Source organism: Astatotilapia calliptera, chromosome 7 (assembly GCF_964374335.1).
Source record: "Astatotilapia calliptera chromosome 7, fAstCal68.1, whole genome shotgun sequence".
NCBI classification, from domain to species: domain Eukaryota; kingdom Metazoa; phylum Chordata; class Actinopteri; order Cichliformes; family Cichlidae; genus Astatotilapia; species Astatotilapia calliptera.
Window position 1 is genome coordinate 37,442,823 of NC_137428.1, and position 22,207 is coordinate 37,465,029.

A 22,207-nucleotide genomic window follows, 5' to 3' on the forward strand; every position below is an offset into this window, starting at 1 on the left:
ACAACCTCATTGCCTTACAGAATTATGACGTCACACACATGTAGAATCTTACCACCATTCTGATCCTTTGATCCTTTGATCCAAAAACCTATAAATAGCGGTGAAGAGCAACGACTTTTAGTCCGTTTCTCGCAGCATTCATGTGTGCAGCATTGAACCGTTCGCCAAAAAAGCCTTTTGAAATATTTGGATCCTTTGCAATTCTAACTGTATCCAGACCCAAGATGTCTCAAACAAATCCAAAGGGACAAGAAGTTGACCCCTACACTCTTCCCTGGGATGAGCCACTAGACTCTTCCCTTTCCTCTCTTCCTTGGTGTGACCAAGTGGAACTAGAGGAAAAGCGTTTGGAAGAAATGGAGGATGAAGCGCTCAGAAACACAGAGAAGATGAAGTTCTTGATGGAGGAAAATGAGCAAAAGAGCGCTCAACTAAAAAAGTTGTCATGCCAGCTTCAAGAAAAGGAAGCTATTATTGAGGAGAAACAACAAGATCTCCATGACATGGACAAAAAGAACCAGGAGCTCCAAGGAAAGCTTGATGAAGCCCTGCAACAAAATAAAAAACTTGTCCAAGAGAAGAAACAAGACGCCACGAAGAAGAGAGGGCTGCACAGCAATCTCCAAGAAATGGAGCTAATGTACAGTGTATACAAAAAAAAGCTTGATCACACACTGCAAGAAAATGAAAAGCTTCTGCAAGAGAAAAGGCAACAGGAGTTAAAAGAGAGAGAAATGCATTCCAAGCTTCAGAGTATCAAGCAACACAATGAAAGCTTGCAAGGAAAGCTTCATGAAGCTCTGCAACAAAATAGAAAACTCCTCCAAGAGAAGAAAGAAGATGGCATGAAGAAGAGAGGGCTGCACTCCAATCTCCGAGACATGGAGCTAATGTACAGTGTTGACAAAAAAAGGCTTGATCGCACAGAGCAAGCAAATGAGAAGCTCCTCGAAGAGAAAAGGGAACAAGAAATCAAACAAAAAGAAATGGATTCCAATCTGCAGAGCATCAAGCAACAAAATGAAAGCTTGCAAGGAAAGCTCGATGAAGCTCTGCGACAAAATAAAGCAATCCTTCAAGAGAAAGAGCAGCTGGACAGAAAGCAGGGAGACATGGAGTGCCAACTCCAGCTCATGGAGGGAAACGACAGGATGCTGCAGGTAAAGTTGGATGAGACACTGCACAAATATCAAGACCTGCTTCAAGAAAGAGAACAGCTGGTCAGTAAGCAGAGAGAAGAAAAACTTCTTCTCCAGGAGTTTGAGAAGAACAACCTAAACCTGCAAGAACTTTACAACAAAATGAAGTTCAAAGCATCTGAGCTGGAAGGAGAAAATGAAAAACTACAAAAACAGGAGGCAACATCTAAAGTGCTGAAAGAAAGGTTGGAAGAAAAACAAGCCGAAAAAGAAGAAGTGGTGAAAAAATGCAACAAGCTGCAGAAGCAAAACACTGAAAAAATCGAGGAGCTGATCCTCATCCTCGAGAAAAAGCAGAAAAAGAAAAAACGCTTCTTCTGGAGGAAGAACACTCCTTCTTTCACTACTGCCAATGTCACCTCTTCTTCCCCCACCTCTATTCCAGCTTAATTCCCCCCCCCCCCCCCCTTAACTACTAACACCTCTCCCATCTCCCCCATCTCCCTCCCCTCTCTTCACAGTCACCCCCCAACCAGTCCCGACAGTTGACTGCCCCCTCTAGAGCCTGGTTCTGTCATAGGTTTCTTCCTTTAAAGGGAGTTTTTCCTATCCACTGTCGCCTCGTGCTTGCTCAGAGGGGATTGTTGGGGTTTTCTCTCCTCTCTCCCTTTACATCCCACCCACCCCCACCTTTTCTTTTTTCTTAATAATTGAACAATAAAAACAATTGGCCGCTAATTAAATGTGTCAAATCAATGTCTTTATTCAAGAATACAAGAAATGGGTAATAGCTGCATGTGTGTTTGTGTGTGTGCATAATATGCATACTTTACGTGTTGGATCCAAATCCCACAAGGAATTAAATAAAACAAGAAGACAAACAAAAACAAATATTTCTCTCCCTTCCCAGGTCAGGAATCAGGATGAGGAAGAAATGAGGTCAGATCAGTGCAGGTTTTTGCACTACTGACATAAAGTTTCTGCTGATTAAAAAAAGTATGTCGATATTTCTGAAATACATTTGCAAACAAATAACTTTGACAACTTGTGTTTTTTCATAAAAGAAAAATCAGAGAGCAGAGCTGGTAAAACAGCTTAGCTCCGCAGGTTACAGGAGATCAGATGCCAAATACTTTTCATGACAGTCTTCGTTATTGCATAAATCTCCCCTTTTATCATTGATCAGTAAATCACTGCATATACATTCATCTAACCGTTATAATTTCATGAGGAAAGATTCTCAGATGACTGAATGGCGGTTTTAGTAAATGTTGAACTTTATTGTGATTTCTATTTTTAGAATCAATAGCACACATTTTGATTTAGTTTTGCAAGCTGCTGATTTCACACAGATCCACTGCCCAAACGTGCCTTTGAGTTTTTCATCATTTAACAAGAATAGGCTCAGGCAATCATTGTGTAATTAGGCTTTGGGAAGGTCTGGGGACAGGTATGATGGTGGTGGTTTTAAAGCACTGTGGCACAACCGCTTGACTCAGGGAGATGTTAAAGATGCCTGCTAGGACATCAGTCAGCTGGTCAGCACGGGCTCTGAGCACGCGTCCAGGTATATTGTCTGGTCCAGCAGCTTTGTGTGGGTTGACTTTAGTGAGAGTCCTTCTCACACTGGCCGTGGACAGGGACAGCACTTGGTTGTCTGGCAAGGGGGTGGCCCTCTATAGTCCGTCTTGCGTCCCATTTAAACAAGTGCGTGTTCACACTGCCCCTGGATGTCCTGGCCTCTGAGGTTAAGGTGTACGGCTCCTGGTTGTCAACTGACCAATTTATCATGGCAAAGCCTGTGGTGGACAAAAGATAAGAGGCTGATGATAAAAATGATCCATGCACGCCTTATGACCTACAGCATGTGCAGTTAACACAGCTAAATGGCTGTGAAATTGTAAAATTACTTTTGAAATAAAGCTATTCAAAGTCAATTAACTGTGACTATAATAATAGCAATGTTAGCCAGCAAACACAACGTTAGCACTAATTAAAATAAGCTGCTAGGTGATGTTACTGTTTCAAGTTCTCTCATTGTTTGACATGTAGGGCAGATATTTTGGTGACACTGAGATTAGCCAGACACTAAACAGCAGTGTAATATCAACGCTAGATTAGATGTTTTCTAATCCGATAAAATGACATTATTCCTGTTTATAGAAGATGTTTGTCGTCTGTTTGTTTGACTGACAGGAACAGGAAATAGTGGTTGGAAATTACTGTTGGTGTTACATGAGGGTAAAGAAGGGCTTTAAGCACCTGGGTAAAAACTGGACCCATGATGAAACACTACAACAAGTACAACATATTCTCCAGTTTTAATATGTGACCATACTGTGCAGACTGCTGATGAGTTACACGGTTACATTTCATTAATCATTGTTAAACTAAAGTGGTAAGCAGTTACTTTATCCTTTCACTTAAAATTTCCAGGAAAAACACGACCTTGGCTACTTTTGTGCTTACATTTGATCTATGCTGGGTCACTACTTTTGCACTATAATGCTGCTGCTGACACCTTGGTTCACACTGACAATTAGAAAAAAGCTGATAGGAAAAGAAGGATGGAAAATGCCTGGAATTTAGTTACACTTGCAAATACTGCTTCCTCCAAACTGCAAGCATCAATAAAATGTTACAGTATTGTTTTCTATATCTGTGCATATATCCTTATTGGTAGTTTTCTCGAAATAGAAGATCTTCATTTAAAAAAAAAAAATCTCTGATAACATTGCTGAAGCTAGCGCCCACCCCTACTGCACGTACTGCAAATATAAAACTGATATATACTTACATCATGAAGCAGTTGATGTCTGGTTTCTGACAAATACAGTAAAGAGGTGCGTTCTCCCCCTCCATACCAGTGTTCTCAGGCACTGGTACATGGTCAGTGTCAGACACTTCACTGTCCTACAACATACCACATAGGACCACATTAGAAATGACATGTATGTAGACATGCTAATTATACCTGGCTAAATGGATGCAGTAACAAAATGTTACTTAACTACTCTAGTTATTAGTTTCCAGATGTGTGCAGTTGCTCCCGTCTTACTGACAGTATACTGTTTCAAACACCAGTGCCAACATTTTATTTTTTAAATCTTAGTATGATTCTGCACCAAGACTTGTGGCCTGTTGCTCAGTAACTTATTGTCTGACTACATTAACTACAGTTCATAAACATCATTCATTTTCTCCTACTTATTTTATTCAGGTTGTATTCCAGCTGTCATAGGGCAAAAGTACACCCTGGACAGGTCGCCAGTCTGTTGGAGGGTTATTAGAGAGACTCAGACAACCACTCACACCAACAGCCAACTAACCTAACCCCGCGCATGTCTTTGGAGTTCAACACCAGACTGGCCGAATCACAGATAAGCAGGGTGTCTGTGCTGCAGAGCACAGCTGTGTCAGAGACTCTCGACATCAATGTAGCGTTAAGGATGCGGAGCGATGGGTGCACTAACGTAATGAAATTATGAGAGTGATCGTCATTGTCTCTATGCTGTTGCGCTCTTATTCGTATTACTGAAACCATATATCTATTCTAGCTCACCCTAAAACTGTGGAGAAAATTGATCTGTTAATAAACGTGGTCAATTATTTGGGAATGTTCTGGCAAGAACGTCGCATTCTTCCGGTGGGGAAACTAATCATAATACATAATAATTATAATAATAATAATAATAATAATAATAATAATGACAACAATAATAAATATAATCACCGGTAAAGTCAGTTAGCGAACACTACTGGCATGTAATGCCAATGACGACCATTTCACAAACTGTCGAAAATGCTCAAAATGTTGTCGGCACCAAAAGTGAAGGGCTGACAGTTGTGTTTATATACGAACCGTAAGCGCTAATGTTGGTTAGCATCAGCTAAAGCGAGGAAGTTTGACACTTGCAGAGGCAGTGAACACAGAGAGAGCTTAAAAACGCATTGTGTGGTTTTTTAGTCTTTGCTTCGTTGCTTTGGGATTTTTTTTTTTTTTTTTTGCATTAAGACGTTGCCCACAAAATTACAGATATAACGGTGATTTAGCTGCTCGTTGGATAAACCCATGGACCTTAGAAAAGATCAACACTACTCGGATGTAAGCACCCGTGTATAACACAATAGGCAAAATTACGCTTGCTAACCTTTCCACATCACAGGCTTCACATTAAATAAACATTTTTTCAAATACTCACCATGATCTGAGACCGTTTAAATATTTTGTTACTCTGAAAATATGGCAGTATGAAGCTAAACCTTTAGCTTGACGGCTAAAGCAATGCTAAGATTTCCACGGAAACGATCAGCGGACATCGTTAAAGTACTATTGGTCTACATTCTTCTTCTATGGTAGCAGCCTGGGCAGAGTAACAGCCAACTTTAAACTGCGCCATCTGTTGGCACAAATTACAATAGAAAACATTATTGCGACAACACGTTTTTGGGGAAAATAACAGAGATTGAAACTTTATTGATAATTTGTCCAAGTTGAAAAATGCCCTCCTCCAAAAATATCGTGTGACAACCTCATTGCCTTACAGAATTATGACGTCACACACATGTAGAATCTTACCACCATTCTGATCCTTTGATCCTTTGATCCAAAAACCTATAAATAGCGGTGAAGAGCAACGACTTTTAGTCCGTTTCTCGCAGCATTCATGTGTGCAGCATTGAACCGTTCGCCAAAAAAGCCTTTTGAAATATTTGGATCCTTTGCAATTCTAACTGTATCCAGACCCAAGATGTCTCAAACAAATCCAAAGGGACAAGAAGTTGACCCCTACACTCTTCCCTGGGATGAGCCACTAGACTCTTCCCTTTCCTCTCTTCCTTGGTGTGACCAAGTGGAACTAGAGGAAAAGCGTTTGGAAGAAATGGAGGATGAAGCGCTCAGAAACACAGAGAAGATGAAGTTCTTGATGGAGGAAAATGAGCAAAAGAGCGCTCAACTAAAAAAGTTGTCATGCCAGCTTCAAGAAAAGGAAGCTATTATTGAGGAGAAACAACAAGATCTCCATGACATGGACAAAAAGAACCAGGAGCTCCAAGGAAAGCTTGATGAAGCCCTGCAACAAAATAAAAAACTTGTCCAAGAGAAGAAACAAGACGCCACGAAGAAGAGAGGGCTGCACAGCAATCTCCAAGAAATGGAGCTAATGTACAGTGTATACAAAAAAAAGCTTGATCACACACTGCAAGAAAATGAAAAGCTTCTGCAAGAGAAAAGGCAACAGGAGTTAAAAGAGAGAGAAATGCATTCCAAGCTTCAGAGTATCAAGCAACACAATGAAAGCTTGCAAGGAAAGCTTCATGAAGCTCTGCAACAAAATAGAAAACTCCTCCAAGAGAAGAAAGAAGATGGCATGAAGAAGAGAGGGCTGCACTCCAATCTCCGAGACATGGAGCTAATGTACAGTGTTGACAAAAAAAGGCTTGATCGCACAGAGCAAGCAAATGAGAAGCTCCTCGAAGAGAAAAGGGAACAAGAAATCAAACAAAAAGAAATGGATTCCAATCTGCAGAGCATCAAGCAACAAAATGAAAGCTTGCAAGGAAAGCTCGATGAAGCTCTGCGACAAAATAAAGCAATCCTTCAAGAGAAAGAGCAGCTGGACAGAAAGCAGGGAGACATGGAGTGCCAACTCCAGCTCATGGAGGGAAACGACAGGATGCTGCAGGTAAAGTTGGATGAGACACTGCACAAATATCAAGACCTGCTTCAAGAAAGAGAACAGCTGGTCAGTAAGCAGAGAGAAGAAAAACTTCTTCTCCAGGAGTTTGAGAAGAACAACCTAAACCTGCAAGAACTTTACAACAAAATGAAGTTCAAAGCATCTGAGCTGGAAGGAGAAAATGAAAAACTACAAAAACAGGAGGCAACATCTAAAGTGCTGAAAGAAAGGTTGGAAGAAAAACAAGCCGAAAAAGAAGAAGTGGTGAAAAAATGCAACAAGCTGCAGAAGCAAAACACTGAAAAAATCGAGGAGCTGATCCTCATCCTCGAGAAAAAGCAGAAAAAGAAAAAACGCTTCTTCTGGAGGAAGAACACTCCTTCTTTCACTACTGCCAATGTCACCTCTTCTTCCCCCACCTCTATTCCAGCTTAATTCCCCCCCCCCCCCCCCTTAACTACTAACACCTCTCCCATCTCCCCCATCTCCCTCCCCTCTCTTCACAGTCACCCCCCAACCAGTCCCGACAGTTGACTGCCCCCTCTAGAGCCTGGTTCTGTCATAGGTTTCTTCCTTTAAAGGGAGTTTTTCCTATCCACTGTCGCCTCGTGCTTGCTCAGAGGGGATTGTTGGGGTTTTCTCTCCTCTCTCCCTTTACATCCCACCCACCCCCACCTTTTCTTTTTTCTTAATAATTGAACAATAAAAACAATTGGCCGCTAATTAAATGTGTCAAATCAATGTCTTTATTCAAGAATACAAGAAATGGGTAATAGCTGCATGTGTGTTTGTGTGTGTGCATAATATGCATACTTTACGTGTTGGATCCAAATCCCACAAGGAATTAAATAAAACAAGAAGACAAACAAAAACAAATATTTCTCTCCCTTCCCAGGTCAGGAATCAGGATGAGGAAGAAATGAGGTCAGATCAGTGCAGGTTTTTGCACTACTGACATAAAGTTTCTGCTGATTAAAAAAAGTATGTCGATATTTCTGAAATACATTTGCAAACAAATAACTTTGACAACTTGTGTTTTTTCATAAAAGAAAAATCAGAGAGCAGAGCTGGTAAAACAGCTTAGCTCCGCAGGTTACAGGAGATCAGATGCCAAATACTTTTCATGACAGTCTTCGTTATTGCATAAATCTCCCCTTTTATCATTGATCAGTAAATCACTGCATATACATTCATCTAACCGTTATAATTTCATGAGGAAAGATTCTCAGATGACTGAATGGCGGTTTTAGTAAATGTTGAACTTTATTGTGATTTCTATTTTTAGAATCAATAGCACACATTTTGATTTAGTTTTGCAAGCTGCTGATTTCACACAGATCCACTGCCCAAACGTGCCTTTGAGTTTTTCATCATTTAACAAGAATAGGCTCAGGCAATCATTGTGTAATTAGGCTTTGGGAAGGTCTGGGGACAGGTATGATGGTGGTGGTTTTAAAGCACTGTGGCACAACCGCTTGACTCAGGGAGATGTTAAAGATGCCTGCTAGGACATCAGTCAGCTGGTCAGCACGGGCTCCGAGCACGCGTCCAGGTATATTGTCTGGTCCAGCAGCTTTGTGTGGGTTGACTTTAGTGAGAGTCCTTCTCACACTGGCCGTGGACAGGGACAGCACTTGGTTGTCTGGCAAGGGGGTGGCCCTCTATAGTCCGTCTTGCGTCCCATTTAAACAAGTGCGTGTTCACACTGCCCCTGGATGTCCTGGCCTCTGAGGTTAAGGTGTACGGCTCCTGGTTGTCAACTGACCAATTTATCATGGCAAAGCCTGTGGTGGACAAAAGATAAGAGGCTGATGATAAAAATGATCCATGCACGCCTTATGACCTACAGCATGTGCAGTTAACACAGCTAAATGGCTGTGAAATTGTAAAATTACTTTTGAAATAAAGCTATTCAAAGTCAATTAACTGTGACTATAATAATAGCAATGTTAGCCAGCAAACACAACGTTAGCACTAATTAAAATAAGCTGCTAGGTGATGTTACTGTTTCAAGTTCTCTCATTGTTTGACATGTAGGGCAGATATTTTGGTGACACTGAGATTAGCCAGACACTAAACAGCAGTGTAATATCAACGCTAGATTAGATGTTTTCTAATCCGATAAAATGACATTATTCCTGTTTATAGAAGATGTTTGTCGTCTGTTTGTTTGACTGACAGGAACAGGAAATAGTGGTTGGAAATTACTGTTGGTGTTACATGAGGGTAAAGAAGGGCTTTAAGCACCTGGGTAAAAACTGGACCCATGATGAAACACTACAACAAGTACAACATATTCTCCAGTTTTAATATGTGACCATACTGTGCAGACTGCTGATGAGTTACACGGTTACATTTCATTAATCATTGTTAAACTAAAGTGGTAAGCAGTTACTTTATCCTTTCACTTAAAATTTCCAGGAAAAACACGACCTTGGCTACTTTTGTGCTTACATTTGATCTATGCTGGGTCACTACTTTTGCACTATAATGCTGCTGCTGACACCTTGGTTCACACTGACAATTAGAAAAAAGCTGATAGGAAAAGAAGGATGGAAAATGCCTGGAATTTAGTTACACTTGCAAATACTGCTTCCTCCAAACTGCAAGCATCAATAAAATGTTACAGTATTGTTTTCTATATCTGTGCATATATCCTTATTGGTAGTTTTCTCGAAATAGAAGATCTTCATTTAAAAAAAAAAAATCTCTGATAACATTGCTGAAGCTAGCGCCCACCCCTACTGCACGTACTGCAAATATAAAACTGATATATACTTACATCATGAAGCAGTTGATGTCTGGTTTCTGACAAATACAGTAAAGAGGTGCGTTCTCCCCCTCCATACCAGTGTTCTCAGGCACTGGTACATGGTCAGTGTCAGACACTTCACTGTCCTACAACATACCACATAGGACCACATTAGAAATGACATGTATGTAGACATGCTAATTATACCTGGCTAAATGGATGAAGTAACAAAATGTTACTTAACTACTCTAGTTATTAGTTTCCAGATGTGTGCAGTTGCTCCCGTCTTACTGACAGTATACTGTTTCAAACACCAGTGCCAACATTTTATTTTTTAAATCTTAGTATGATTCTGCACCAAGACTTGTGGCCTGTTGCTCAGTAACTTATTGTCTGACTACATTAACTACAGTTCATAAACATCATTCATTTTCTCCTACTTATTTTATTCAGGTTGTATTCCAGCTGTCATAGGGCAAAAGTACACCCTGGACAGGTCGCCAGTCTGTTGGAGGGTTATTAGAGAGACTCAGACAACCACTCACACCAACAGCCAACTAACCTAACCCCGCGCATGTCTTTGGAGTTCAACACCAGACTGGCCGAATCACAGATAAGCAGGGTGTCTGTGCTGCAGAGCACAGCTGTGTCAGAGACTCTCGACATCAATGTAGCGTTAAGGATGCGGAGCGATGGGTGCACTAACGTAATGAAATTATGAGAGTGATCGTCATTGTCTCTATGCTGTTGCGCTCTTATTCGTATTACTGAAACCATATATCTATTCTAGCTCACCCTAAAACTGTGGAGAAAATTGATCTGTTAATAAACGTGGTCAATTATTTGGGAATGTTCTGGCAAGAACGTCGCATTCTTCCGGTGGGGAAACTAATCATAATAATAATAATAATAATAATAATAATAATAACAATAATAAATATAATCACCGGTAAAGTCAGTTAGCGAACACTACTGGCATGTAATGCCAATGACGACCATTTCACAAACTGTCGAAAATGCTCAAAATGTTGTCGGCACCAAAAGTGAAGGGCTGACAGTTGTGTTTATATACGAACCGTAAGCGCTAATGTTGGTTAGCATCAGCTAAAGCGAGGAAGTTTGACACTTGCAGAGGCAGTGAACACAGAGAGAGCTTAAAAACGCATTGTGTGGTTTTTTAGTCTTTGCTTCGTTGCTTTGGGATTTTTTTTTTTTTTTTTTTTTTGCATTAAGACGTTGCCCACAAAATTACAGATATAACGGTGATTTAGCTGCTCGTTGGATAAACCCATGGACCTTAGAAAAGATCAACACTACTCGGATGTAAGCACCCGTGTATAACACAATAGGCAAAATTACGCTTGCTAACCTTTCCACATCACAGGCTTCACATTAAATAAACATTTTTTCAAATACTCACCATGATCTGAGACCGTTTAAATATTTTGTTACTCTGAAAATATGGCAGTATGAAGCTAAACCTTTAGCTTGACGGCTAAAGCAATGCTAAGATTTCCACGGAAACGATCAGCGGACATCGTTAAAGTACTATTGGTCTACATTCTTCTTCTATGGTAGCAGCCTGGGCAGAGTAACAGCCAACTTTAAACTGCGCCATCTGTTGGCACAAATTACAATAGAAAACATTATTGCGACAACACGTTTTTGGGGAAAATAACAGAGATTGAAACTTTATTGATAATTTGTCCAAGTTGAAAAATGCCCTCCTCCAAAAATATCGTGTGACAACCTCATTGCCTTACAGAATTATGACGTCACACACATGTAGAATCTTACCACCATTCTGATCCTTTGATCCTTTGATCCAAAAACCTATAAATAGCGGTGAAGAGCAACGACTTTTAGTCCGTTTCTCGCAGCCTTGATGTGTGCAGCATTGAACCGTTCGCCAAAAAAGCCTTTTGAAATATTTGGATCCTTTGCAATTCTAACTGTATCCAGACCCAAGATGTCTCAAACAAATCCAAAGGGACAAGAAGTTGACCCCTACACTCTTCCCTGGGATGAGCCACTAGACTCTTCCCTTTCCTCTCTTCCTTGGTGTGACCAAGTGGAACTAGAGGAAAAGCGTTTGGAAGAAATGGAGGATGAAGCGCTCAGAAACACAGAGAAGATGAAGTTCTTGATGGAGGAAAATGAGCAAAAGAGCGCTCAACTAAAAAAGTTGTCATGCCAGCTTCAAGAAAAGGAAGCTATTATTGAGGAGAAACAACAAGATCTCCATGACATGGACAAAAAGAACCAGGAGCTCCAAGGAAAGCTTGATGAAGCCCTGCAACAAAATAAAAAACTTGTCCAAGAGAAGAAACAAGACGCCACGAAGAAGAGAGGGCTGCACAGCAATCTCCAAGAAATGGAGCTAATGTACAGTGTATACAAAAAAAAGCTTGATCACACACTGCAAGAAAATGAAAAGCTTCTGCAAGAGAAAAGGCAACAGGAGTTAAAAGAGAGAGAAATGCATTCCAAGCTTCAGAGTATCAAGCAACACAATGAAAGCTTGCAAGGAAAGCTTCATGAAGCTCTGCAACAAAATAGAAAACTCCTCCAAGAGAAGAAAGAAGATGGCATGAAGAAGAGAGGGCTGCACTCCAATCTCCGAGACATGGAGCTAATGTACAGTGTTGACAAAAAAAGGCTTGATCGCACAGAGCAAGCAAATGAGAAGCTCCTCGAAGAGAAAAGGGAACAAGAAATCAAACAAAAAGAAATGGATTCCAATCTGCAGAGCATCAAGCAACAAAATGAAAGCTTGCAAGGAAAGCTCGATGAAGCTCTGCGACAAAATAAAGCAATCCTTCAAGAGAAAGAGCAGCTGGACAGAAAGCAGGGAGACATGGAGTGCCAACTCCAGCTCATGGAGGGAAACGACAGGATGCTGCAGGTAAAGTTGGATGAGACACTGCACAAATATCAAGACCTGCTTCAAGAAAGAGAACAGCTGGTCAGTAAGCAGAGAGAAGAAAAACTTCTTCTCCAGGAGTTTGAGAAGAACAACCTAAACCTGCAAGAACTTTACAACAAAATGAAGTTCAAAGCATCTGAGCTGGAAGGAGAAAATGAAAAACTACAAAAACAGGAGGCAACATCTAAAGTGCTGAAAGAAAGGTTGGAAGAAAAACAAGCCGAAAAAGAAGAAGTGGTGAAAAAATGCAACAAGCTGCAGAAGCAAAACACTGAAAAAATCGAGGAGCTGATCCTCATCCTCGAGAAAAAGCAGAAAAAGAAAAAACGCTTCTTCTGGAGGAAGAACACTCCTTCTTTCACTACTGCCAATGTCACCTCTTCTTCCCCCACCTCTATTCCAGCTTAATTCCCCCCCCCCCCTTAACTACTAACACCTCTCCCATCTCCCCCATCTCCCTCCCCTCTCTTCACAGTCACCCCCCAACCAGTCCCGACAGTTGACTGCCCCCTCTAGAGCCTGGTTCTGTCATAGGTTTCTTCCTTTAAAGGGAGTTTTTCCTATCCACTGTCGCCTCGTGCTTGCTCAGAGGGGATTGTTGGGGTTTTCTCTCCTCTCTCCCTTTACATCCCACCCACCCCCACCTTTTCTTTTTTCTTAATAATTGAACAATAAAAACAATTGGCCGCTAATTAAATGTGTCAAATCAATGTCTTTATTCAAGAATACAAGAAATGGGTAATAGCTGCATGTGTGTTTGTGTGTGTGCATAATATGCATACTTTACGTGTTGGATCCAAATCCCACAAGGAATTAAATAAAACAAGAAGACAAACAAAAACAAATATTTCTCTCCCTTCCCAGGTCAGGAATCAGGATGAGGAAGAAATGAGGTCAGATCAGTGCAGGTTTTTGCACTACTGACATAAAGTTTCTGCTGATTAAAAAAAGTATGTCGATATTTCTGAAATACATTTGCAAACAAATAACTTTGACAACTTGTGTTTTTTCATAAAAGAAAAATCAGAGAGCAGAGCTGGTAAAACAGCTTAGCTCCGCAGGTTACAGGAGATCAGATGCCAAATACTTTTCATGACAGTCTTCGTTATTGCATAAATCTCCCCTTTTATCATTGATCAGTAAATCACTGCATATACATTCATCTAACCGTTATAATTTCATGAGGAAAGATTCTCAGATGACTGAATGGCGGTTTTAGTAAATGTTGAACTTTATTGTGATTTCTATTTTTAGAATCAATAGCACACATTTTGATTTAGTTTTGCAAGCTGCTGATTTCACACAGATCCACTGCCCAAACGTGCCTTTGAGTTTTTCATCATTTAACAAGAATAGGCTCAGGCAATCATTGTGTAATTAGGCTTTGGGAAGGTCTGGGGACAGGTATGATGGTGGTGGTTTTAAAGCACTGTGGCACAACCGCTTGACTCAGGGAGATGTTAAAGATGCCTGCTAGGACATCAGTCAGCTGGTCAGCACGGGCTCCGAGCACGCGTCCAGGTATATTGTCTGGTCCAGCAGCTTTGTGTGGGTTGACTTTAGTGAGAGTCCTTCTCACACTGGCCGTGGACAGGGACAGCACTTGGTTGTCTGGCAAGGGGGTGGCCCTCTAAAGTCCGTCTTGCGTCCCATTTAAACAAGTGCGTGTTCACACTGCCCCTGGATGTCCTGGCCTCTGAGGTTAAGGTGTACGGCTCCTGGTTGTCAACTGACCAATTTATCATGGCAAAGCCTGTGGTGGACAAAAGATAAGAGGCTGATGATAAAAATGATCCATGCACGCCTTATGACCTACAGCATGTGCAGTTAACACAGCTAAATGGCTGTGAAATTGTAAAATTACTTTTGAAATAAAGCTATTCAAAGTCAATTAACTGTGACTATAATAATAGCAATGTTAGCCAGCAAACACAACGTTAGCACTAATTAAAATAAGCTGCTAGGTGATGTTACTGTTTCAAGTTCTCTCATTGTTTGACATGTAGGGCAGATATTTTGGTGACACTGAGATTAGCCAGACACTAAACAGCAGTGTAATATCAACGCTAGATTAGATGTTTTCTAATCCGATAAAATGACATTATTCCTGTTTATAGAAGATGTTTGTCGTCTGTTTGTTTGACTGACAGGAACAGGAAATAGTGGTTGGAAATTACTGTTGGTGTTACATGAGGGTAAAGAAGGGCTTTAAGCACCTGGGTAAAAACTGGACCCATGATGAAACACTACAACAAGTACAACATATTCTCCAGTTTTAATATGTGACCATACTGTGCAGACTGCTGATGAGTTACACGGTTACATTTCATTAATCATTGTTAAACTAAAGTGGTAAGCAGTTACTTTATCCTTTCACTTAAAATTTCCAGGAAAAACACGACCTTGGCTACTTTTGTGCTTACATTTGATCTATGCTGGGTCACTACTTTTGCACTATAATGCTGCTGCTGACACCTTGGTTCACACTGACAATTAGAAAAAAGCTGATAGGAAAAGAAGGATGGAAAATGCCTGGAATTTAGTTACACTTGCAAATACTGCTTCCTCCAAACTGCAAGCATCAATAAAATGTTACAGTATTGTTTTCTATATCTGTGCATATATCCTTATTGGTAGTTTTCTCGAAATAGAAGATCTTCATTTAAAAAAAAAAAATCTCTGATAACATTGCTGAAGCTAGCGCCCACCCCTACTGCACGTACTGCAAATATAAAACTGATATATACTTACATCATGAAGCAGTTGATGTCTGGTTTCTGACAAATACAGTAAAGAGGTGCGTTCTCCCCCTCCATACCAGTGTTCTCAGGCACTGGTACATGGTCAGTGTCAGACACTTCACTGTCCTACAACATACCACATAGGACCACATTAGAAATGACATGTATGTAGACATGCTAATTATACCTGGCTAAATGGATGAAGTAACAAAATGTTACTTAACTACTCTAGTTATTAGTTTCCAGATGTGTGCAGTTGCTCCAGTCTTACTGACAGTATACTGTTTCAAACACCAGTGCCAACATTTTATTTTTTAAATCTTAGTATGATTCTGCACCAAGACTTGTGGCCTGTTGCTCGGTAACTTATTGTCTGACTACATTAACTACAGTTCATAAACATCATTCATTTTCTCCTACTTATTTTATTCAGGTTGTATTCCAGCTGTCATAGGGCAAAAGTACACCCTGGACAGGTCGCCAGTCTGTTGGAGGGTTATTAGAGAGACTCAGACAACCACTCACACCAACAGCCAACTAACCTAACCCCGCGCATGTCTTTGGAGTTCAACACCAGACTGGCCGAATCACAGATAAGCAGGGTGTCTGTGCTGCAGAGCACAGCTGTGTCAGAGACTCTCGACATCAATGTAGCGTTAAGGATGCGGAGCGATGGGTGCACTAACGTAATGAAATTATGAGAGTGATCGTCATTGTCTCTATGCTGTTGCGCTCTTATTCGTATTACTGAAACCATATATCTATTCTAGCTCACCCTAAAACTGTGGAGAAAATTGATCTGTTAATAAACGTGGTCAATTATTTGGGAATGTTCTGGCAAGAACGTCGCATTCTTCCGGTGGGGAAACTAATCATAATAATAATAATAATAATAATAATAATAATAACAATAATAAATATAATCACCGGTAAAGTCAGTTAGCGAACACTACTGGCATGTAATGCCAATGACGACCATTTCACAAACTGTCGAAAATGCTCAAAATGTTGTCGGCACCAAAAGTGAAGGGCTGACAGTTGTGTTTATATACGAACCGTAAGCGCTAATGTTGGTTAGCATCAGCTAAAGCGAGGAAGTTTGACACTTGCAGAGGCAGTGAACACAGAGAGAGCTTAAAAACGCATTGTGTGGTTTTTTAGTCTTTGCTTCGTTGCTTTGGGATTTTTTTTTTTTTTTTTTTTTTTTTGCATTAAGACGTTGCCCACAAAATTACAGATATAACGGTGATTTAGCTGCTCGTTGGATAAACCCATGGACCTTAGAAAAGATCAACACTACTCGGATGTAAGCACCCGTGTATAACACAATAGGCAAAATTACGCTTGCTAACCTTTCCACATCACAGGCTTCACATTAAATAAACATTTTTTCAAATACTCACCATGATCTGAGACCGTTTAAATATTTTGTTACTCTGAAAATATGGCAGTATGAAGCTAAACCTTTAGCTTGACGGCTAAAGCAATGCTAAGATTTCCACGGAAACGATCAGCGGACATCGTTAAAGTACTATTGGTCTACATTCTTCTTCTATGGTAGCAGCCTGGGCAGAGTAACAGCCAACTTTAAACTGCGCCATCTGTTGGCACAAATTACAATAGAAAACATTATTGCGACAACACGTTTTTGGGGAAAATAACAGAGATTGAAACTTTATTGATAATTTGTCCAAGTTGAAAAATGCCCTCCTCCAAAAATATCGTGTGACAACCTCATTGCCTTACAGAATTATGACGTCACACACATGTAGAATCTTACCACCATTCTGATCCTTTGATCCTTTGATCCAAAAACCTATAAATAGCGGTGAAGAGCAACGACTTTTAGTCCGTTTCTCGCAGCCTTGATGTGTGCAGCATTGAACCGTTCGCCAAAAAAGCCTTTTGAAATATTTGGATCCTTTGCAATTCTAACTGTATCCAGACCCAAGATGTCTCAAACAAATCCAAAGGGACAAGAAGTTGACCCCTACACTCTTCCCTGGGATGAGCCACTAGACTCTTCCCTTTCCTCTCTTCCTTGGTGTGACCAAGTGGAACTAGAGGAAAAGCGTTTGGAAGAAATGGAGGATGAAGCGCTCAGAAACACAGAGAAGATGAAGTTCTTGATGGAGGAAAATGAGCAAAAGAGCGCTCAACTAAAAAAGTTGTCATGCCAGCTTCAAGAAAAGGAAGCTATTATTGAGGAGAAACAACAAGATCTCCATGACATGGACAAAAAGAACCAGGAGCTCCAAGGAAAGCTTGATGAAGCCCTGCAACAAAATAAAAAACTTGTCCAAGAGAAGAAACAAGACGCCACGAAGAAGAGAGGGCTGCACAGCAATCTCCAAGAAATGGAGCTAATGTACAGTGTATACAAAAAAAAGCTTGATCACACACTGCAAGAAAATGAAAAGCTTCTGCAAGAGAAAAGGCAACAGGAGTTAAAAGAGAGAGAAATGCATTCCAAGCTTCAGAGTATCAAGCAACACAATGAAAGCTTGCAAGGAAAGCTTCATGAAGCTCTGCAACAAAATAGAAAACTCCTCCAAGAGAAGAAAGAAGATGGCATGAAGAAGAGAGGGCTGCACTCCAATCTCCGAGACATGGAGCTAATGTACAGTGTTGACAAAAAAAGGCTTGATCGCACAGAGCAAGCAAATGAGAAGCTCCTCGAAGAGAAAAGGGAACAAGAAATCAAACAAAAAGAAATGGATTCCAATCTGCAGAGCATCAAGCAACAAAATGAAAGCTTGCAAGGAAAGCTCGATGAAGCTCTGCGACAAAATAAAGCAATCCTTCAAGAGAAAGAGCAGCTGGACAGAAAGCAGGGAGACATGGAGTGCCAACTCCAGCTCATGGAGGGAAACGACAGGATGCTGCAGGTAAAGTTGGATGAGACACTGCACAAATATCAAGACCTGCTTCAAGAAAGAGAACAGCTGGTCAGTAAGCAGAGAGAAGAAAAACTTCTTCTCCAGGAGTTTGAGAAGAACAACCTAAACCTGCAAGAACTTTACAACAAAATGAAGTTCAAAGCATCTGAGCTGGAAGGAGAAAATGAAAAACTACAAAAACAGGAGGCAACATCTAAAGTGCTGAAAGAAAGGTTGGAAGAAAAACAAGCCGAAAAAGAAGAAGTGGTGAAAAAATGCAACAAGCTGCAGAAGCAAAACACTGAAAAAATCGAGGAGCTGATCCTCATCCTCGAGAAAAAGCAGAAAAAGAAAAAACGCTTCTTCTGGAGGAAGAACACTCCTTCTTTCACTACTGCCAATGTCACCTCTTCTTCCCCCACCTCTATTCCAGCTTAATTCCCCCCCCCCCTTAACTACTAACACCTCTCCCATCTCCCCCATCTCCCTCCCCTCTCTTCACAGTCACCCCCCAACCAGTCCCGACAGTTGACTGCCCCCTCTAGAGCCTGGTTCTGTCATAGGTTTCTTCCTTTAAAGGGAGTTTTTCCTATCCACTGTCGCCTCGTGCTTGCTCAGAGGGGATTGTTGGGGTTTTCTCTCCTCTCTCCCTTTACATCCCACCCACCCCCACCTTTTCTTTTTTCTTAATAATTGAACAATAAAAACAATTGGCCGCTAATTAAATGTGTCAAATCAATGTCTTTATTCAAGAATACAAGAAATGGGTAATAGCTGCATGTGTGTTTGTGTGTGTGCATAATATGCATACTTTACGTGTTGGATCCAAATCCCACAAGGAATTAAATAAAACAAGAAGACAAACAAAAACAAATATTTCTCTCCCTTCCCAGGTCAGGAATCAGGATGAGGAAGAAATGAGGTCAGATCAGTGCAGGTTTTTGCACTACTGACATAAAGTTTCTGCTGATTAAAAAAAGTATGTCGATATTTCTGAAATACATTTGCAAACAAATAACTTTGACAACTTGTGTTTTTTCATAAAAGAAAAATCAGAGAGCAGAGCTGGTAAAACAGCTTAGCTCCGCAGGTTACAGGAGATCAGATGCCAAATACTTTTCATGACAGTCTTCGTTATTGCATAAATCTCCCCTTTTATCATTGATCAGTAAATCACTGCATATACATTCATCTAACCGTTATAATTTCATGAGGAAAGATTCTCAGATGACTGAATGGCGGTTTTAGTAAATGTTGAACTTTATTGTGATTTCTATTTTTAGAATCAATAGCACACATTTTGATTTAGTTTTGCAAGCTGCTGATTTCACACAGATCCACTGCCCAAACGTGCCTTTGAGTTTTTCATCATTTAACAAGAATAGGCTCAGGCAATCATTGTGTAATTAGGCTTTGGGAAGGTCTGGGGACAGGTATGATGGTGGTGGTTTTAAAGCACTGTGGCACAACCGCTTGACTCAGGGAGATGTTAAAGATGCCTGCTAGGACATCAGTCAGCTGGTCAGCACGGGCTCCGAGCACGCGTCCAGGTATATTGTCTGGTCCAGCAGCTTTGTGTGGGTTGACTTTAGTGAGAGTCCTTCTCACACTGGCCGTGGACAGGGACAGCACTTGGTTGTCTGGCAAGGGGGTGGCCCTCTAAAGTCCGTCTTGCGTCCCATTTAAACAAGTGCGTGTTCACACTGCCCCTGGATGTCCTGGCCTCTGAGGTTAAGGTGTACGGCTCCTGGTTGTCAACTGACCAATTTATCATGGCAAAGCCTGTGGTGGACAAAAGATAAGAGGCTGATGATAAAAATGATCCATGCACGCCTTATGACCTACAGCATGTGCAGTTAACACAGCTAAATGGCTGTGAAATTGTAAAATTACTTTTGAAATAAAGCTATTCAAAGTCAATTAACTGTGACTATAATAATAGCAATGTTAGCCAGCAAACACAACGTTAGCACTAATTAAAATAAGCTGCTAGGTGATGTTACTGTTTCAAGTTCTCTCATTGTTTGACATGTAGGGCAGATATTTTGGTGACACTGAGATTAGCCAGACACTAAACAGCAGTGTAATATCAACGCTAGATTAGATGTTTTCTAATCCGATAAAATGACATTATTCCTGTTTATAGAAGATGTTTGTCGTCTGTTTGTTTGACTGACAGGAACAGGAAATAGTGGTTGGAAATTACTGTTGGTGTTACATGAGGGTAAAGAAGGGCTTTAAGCACCTGGGTAAAAACTGGACCCATGATGAAACACTACAACAAGTACAACATATTCTCCAGTTTTAATATGTGACCATACTGTGCAGACTGCTGATGAGTTACACGGTTACATTTCATTAATCATTGTTAAACTAAAGTGGTAAGCAGTTACTTTATCCTTTCACTTAAAATTTCCAGGAAAAACACGACCTTGGCTACTTTTGTGCTTACATTTGATCTATGCTGGGTCACTACTTTTGCACTATAATGCTGCTGCTGACACCTTGGTTCACACTGACAATTAGAAAAAAGCTGATAGGAAAAGAAGGATGGAAAATGCCTGGAATTTAGTTACACTTGCAAATACTGCTTCCTCCAAACTGCAAGCATCAATAAAATGTTACAGTATTGTTTTCTATATCTGTGCATATATCCTTATTGGTAGTTTTCTCGAAATAGAAGATCTTCATTTAAAAAAAAAAAATCTCTGATAACATTGCTGAAGCTAGCGCCCACCCCTACTGCACGTACTGCAAATATAAAACTGATATATACTTACATCATGAAGCAGTTGATGTCTGGTTTCTGACAAATACAGTAAAGAGGTGCGTTCTCCCCCTCCATACCAGTGTTCTCAGGCACTGGTACATGGTCAGTGTCAGACACTTCACTGTCCTACAACATACCACATAGGACCACATTAGAAATGACATGTATGTAGACATGCTAATTATACCTGGCTAAATGGATGAAGTAACAAAATGTTACTTAACTACTCTAGTTATTAGTTTCCAGATGTGTGCAGTTGCTCCAGTCTTACTGACAGTATACTGTTTCAAACACCAGTGCCAACATTTTATTTTTTAAATCTTAGTATGATTCTGCACCAAGACTTGTGGCCTGTTGCTCGGTAACTTATTGTCTGACTACATTAACTACAGTTCATAAACATCATTCATTTTCTCCTACTTATTTTATTCAGGTTGTATTCCAGCCGTCATAGGGCAAAAGTACACCCTGGACAGGTCGCCAGTCTGTTGGAGGGTTATTAGAGAGACTCAGACAACCACTCACACCAACAGCCAACTAACCTAACCCCGCGCATGTCTTTGGAGTTCAACACCAGACTGGCCGAATCACAGATAAGCAGGGTGTCTGTGCTGCAGAGCACAGCTGTGTCAGAGACTCTCGACATCAATGTAGCGTTAAGGATGCGGAGCGATGGGTGCACTAACGTAATGAAATTATGAGAGTGATCGTCATTGTCTCTATGCTGTTGCGCTCTTATTCGTATTACTGAAACCATATATCTATTCTAGCTCACCCTAAAACTGTGGAGAAAATTGATCTGTTAATAAACGTGGTCAATTATTTGGGAATGTTCTGGCAAGAACGTCGCATTCTTCCGGTGGGGAAACTAATCATAATAATAATAATAATAATAATAATAATAATAATAATAATAATAATAATAATAATAACAATAATAAATATAATCACCGGTAAAGTCAGTTAGCGAACACTACTGGCATGTAATGCCAATGACGACCATTTCACAAACTGTCGAAAATGCTCAAAATGTTGTCGGCACCAAAAGTGAAGGGCTGACAGTTGTGTTTATATACGAACCGTAAGCGCTAATGTTGGTTAGCATCAGCTAAAGCGAGGAAGTTTGACACTTGCAGAGGCAGTGAACACAGAGAGAGCTTAAAAACGCATTGTGTGGTTTTTTAGTCTTTGCTTCGTTGCTTTGGGATTTTTTTTTTTTTTTTTTTTTTTGCATTAAGACGTTGCCCACAAAATTACAGATATAACGGTGATTTAGCTGCTCGTTGGATAAACCCATGGACCTTAGAAAAGATCAACAC

At 40.5% G+C, this 22,207-nt stretch overlaps 4 long non-coding RNA genes across 4 annotated transcripts; all 4 read right to left on the minus strand.

Moving 5' to 3' along the window:
- Positions 1-1,877: 1,877 nt before the first annotated feature.
- On the minus strand, positions 1,878-5,630 carry LOC145430097 (uncharacterized). The gene is made up of 3 exons (XR_013910507.1): positions 5,342-5,630; positions 3,937-4,052; positions 1,878-2,938 (listed from the first exon to the last, which is right to left on the minus strand). It is a non-coding gene; the product is annotated as an uncharacterized LOC145430097 (long non-coding RNA).
- A 1,913-nt stretch (positions 5,631-7,543) lies between these two features.
- Positions 7,544-9,721, minus strand: LOC145430100 (uncharacterized). Its single transcript, XR_013910510.1, has 2 exons — positions 9,603-9,721; positions 7,544-8,604 (listed from the first exon to the last, which is right to left on the minus strand). It is a non-coding gene; the product is annotated as an uncharacterized LOC145430100 (long non-coding RNA).
- A 3,469-nt stretch (positions 9,722-13,190) lies between these two features.
- On the minus strand, positions 13,191-15,368 carry LOC145430099 (uncharacterized). Its single transcript, XR_013910509.1, has 2 exons — positions 15,250-15,368; positions 13,191-14,251 (listed from the first exon to the last, which is right to left on the minus strand). It is a non-coding gene; the product is annotated as an uncharacterized LOC145430099 (long non-coding RNA).
- A 3,471-nt stretch (positions 15,369-18,839) lies between these two features.
- On the minus strand, positions 18,840-21,017 carry LOC145430098 (uncharacterized). Its single transcript, XR_013910508.1, has 2 exons — positions 20,899-21,017; positions 18,840-19,900 (listed from the first exon to the last, which is right to left on the minus strand). It is a non-coding gene; the product is annotated as an uncharacterized LOC145430098 (long non-coding RNA).
- Between the last annotated feature and the right edge of the window lie 1,190 nt (positions 21,018-22,207).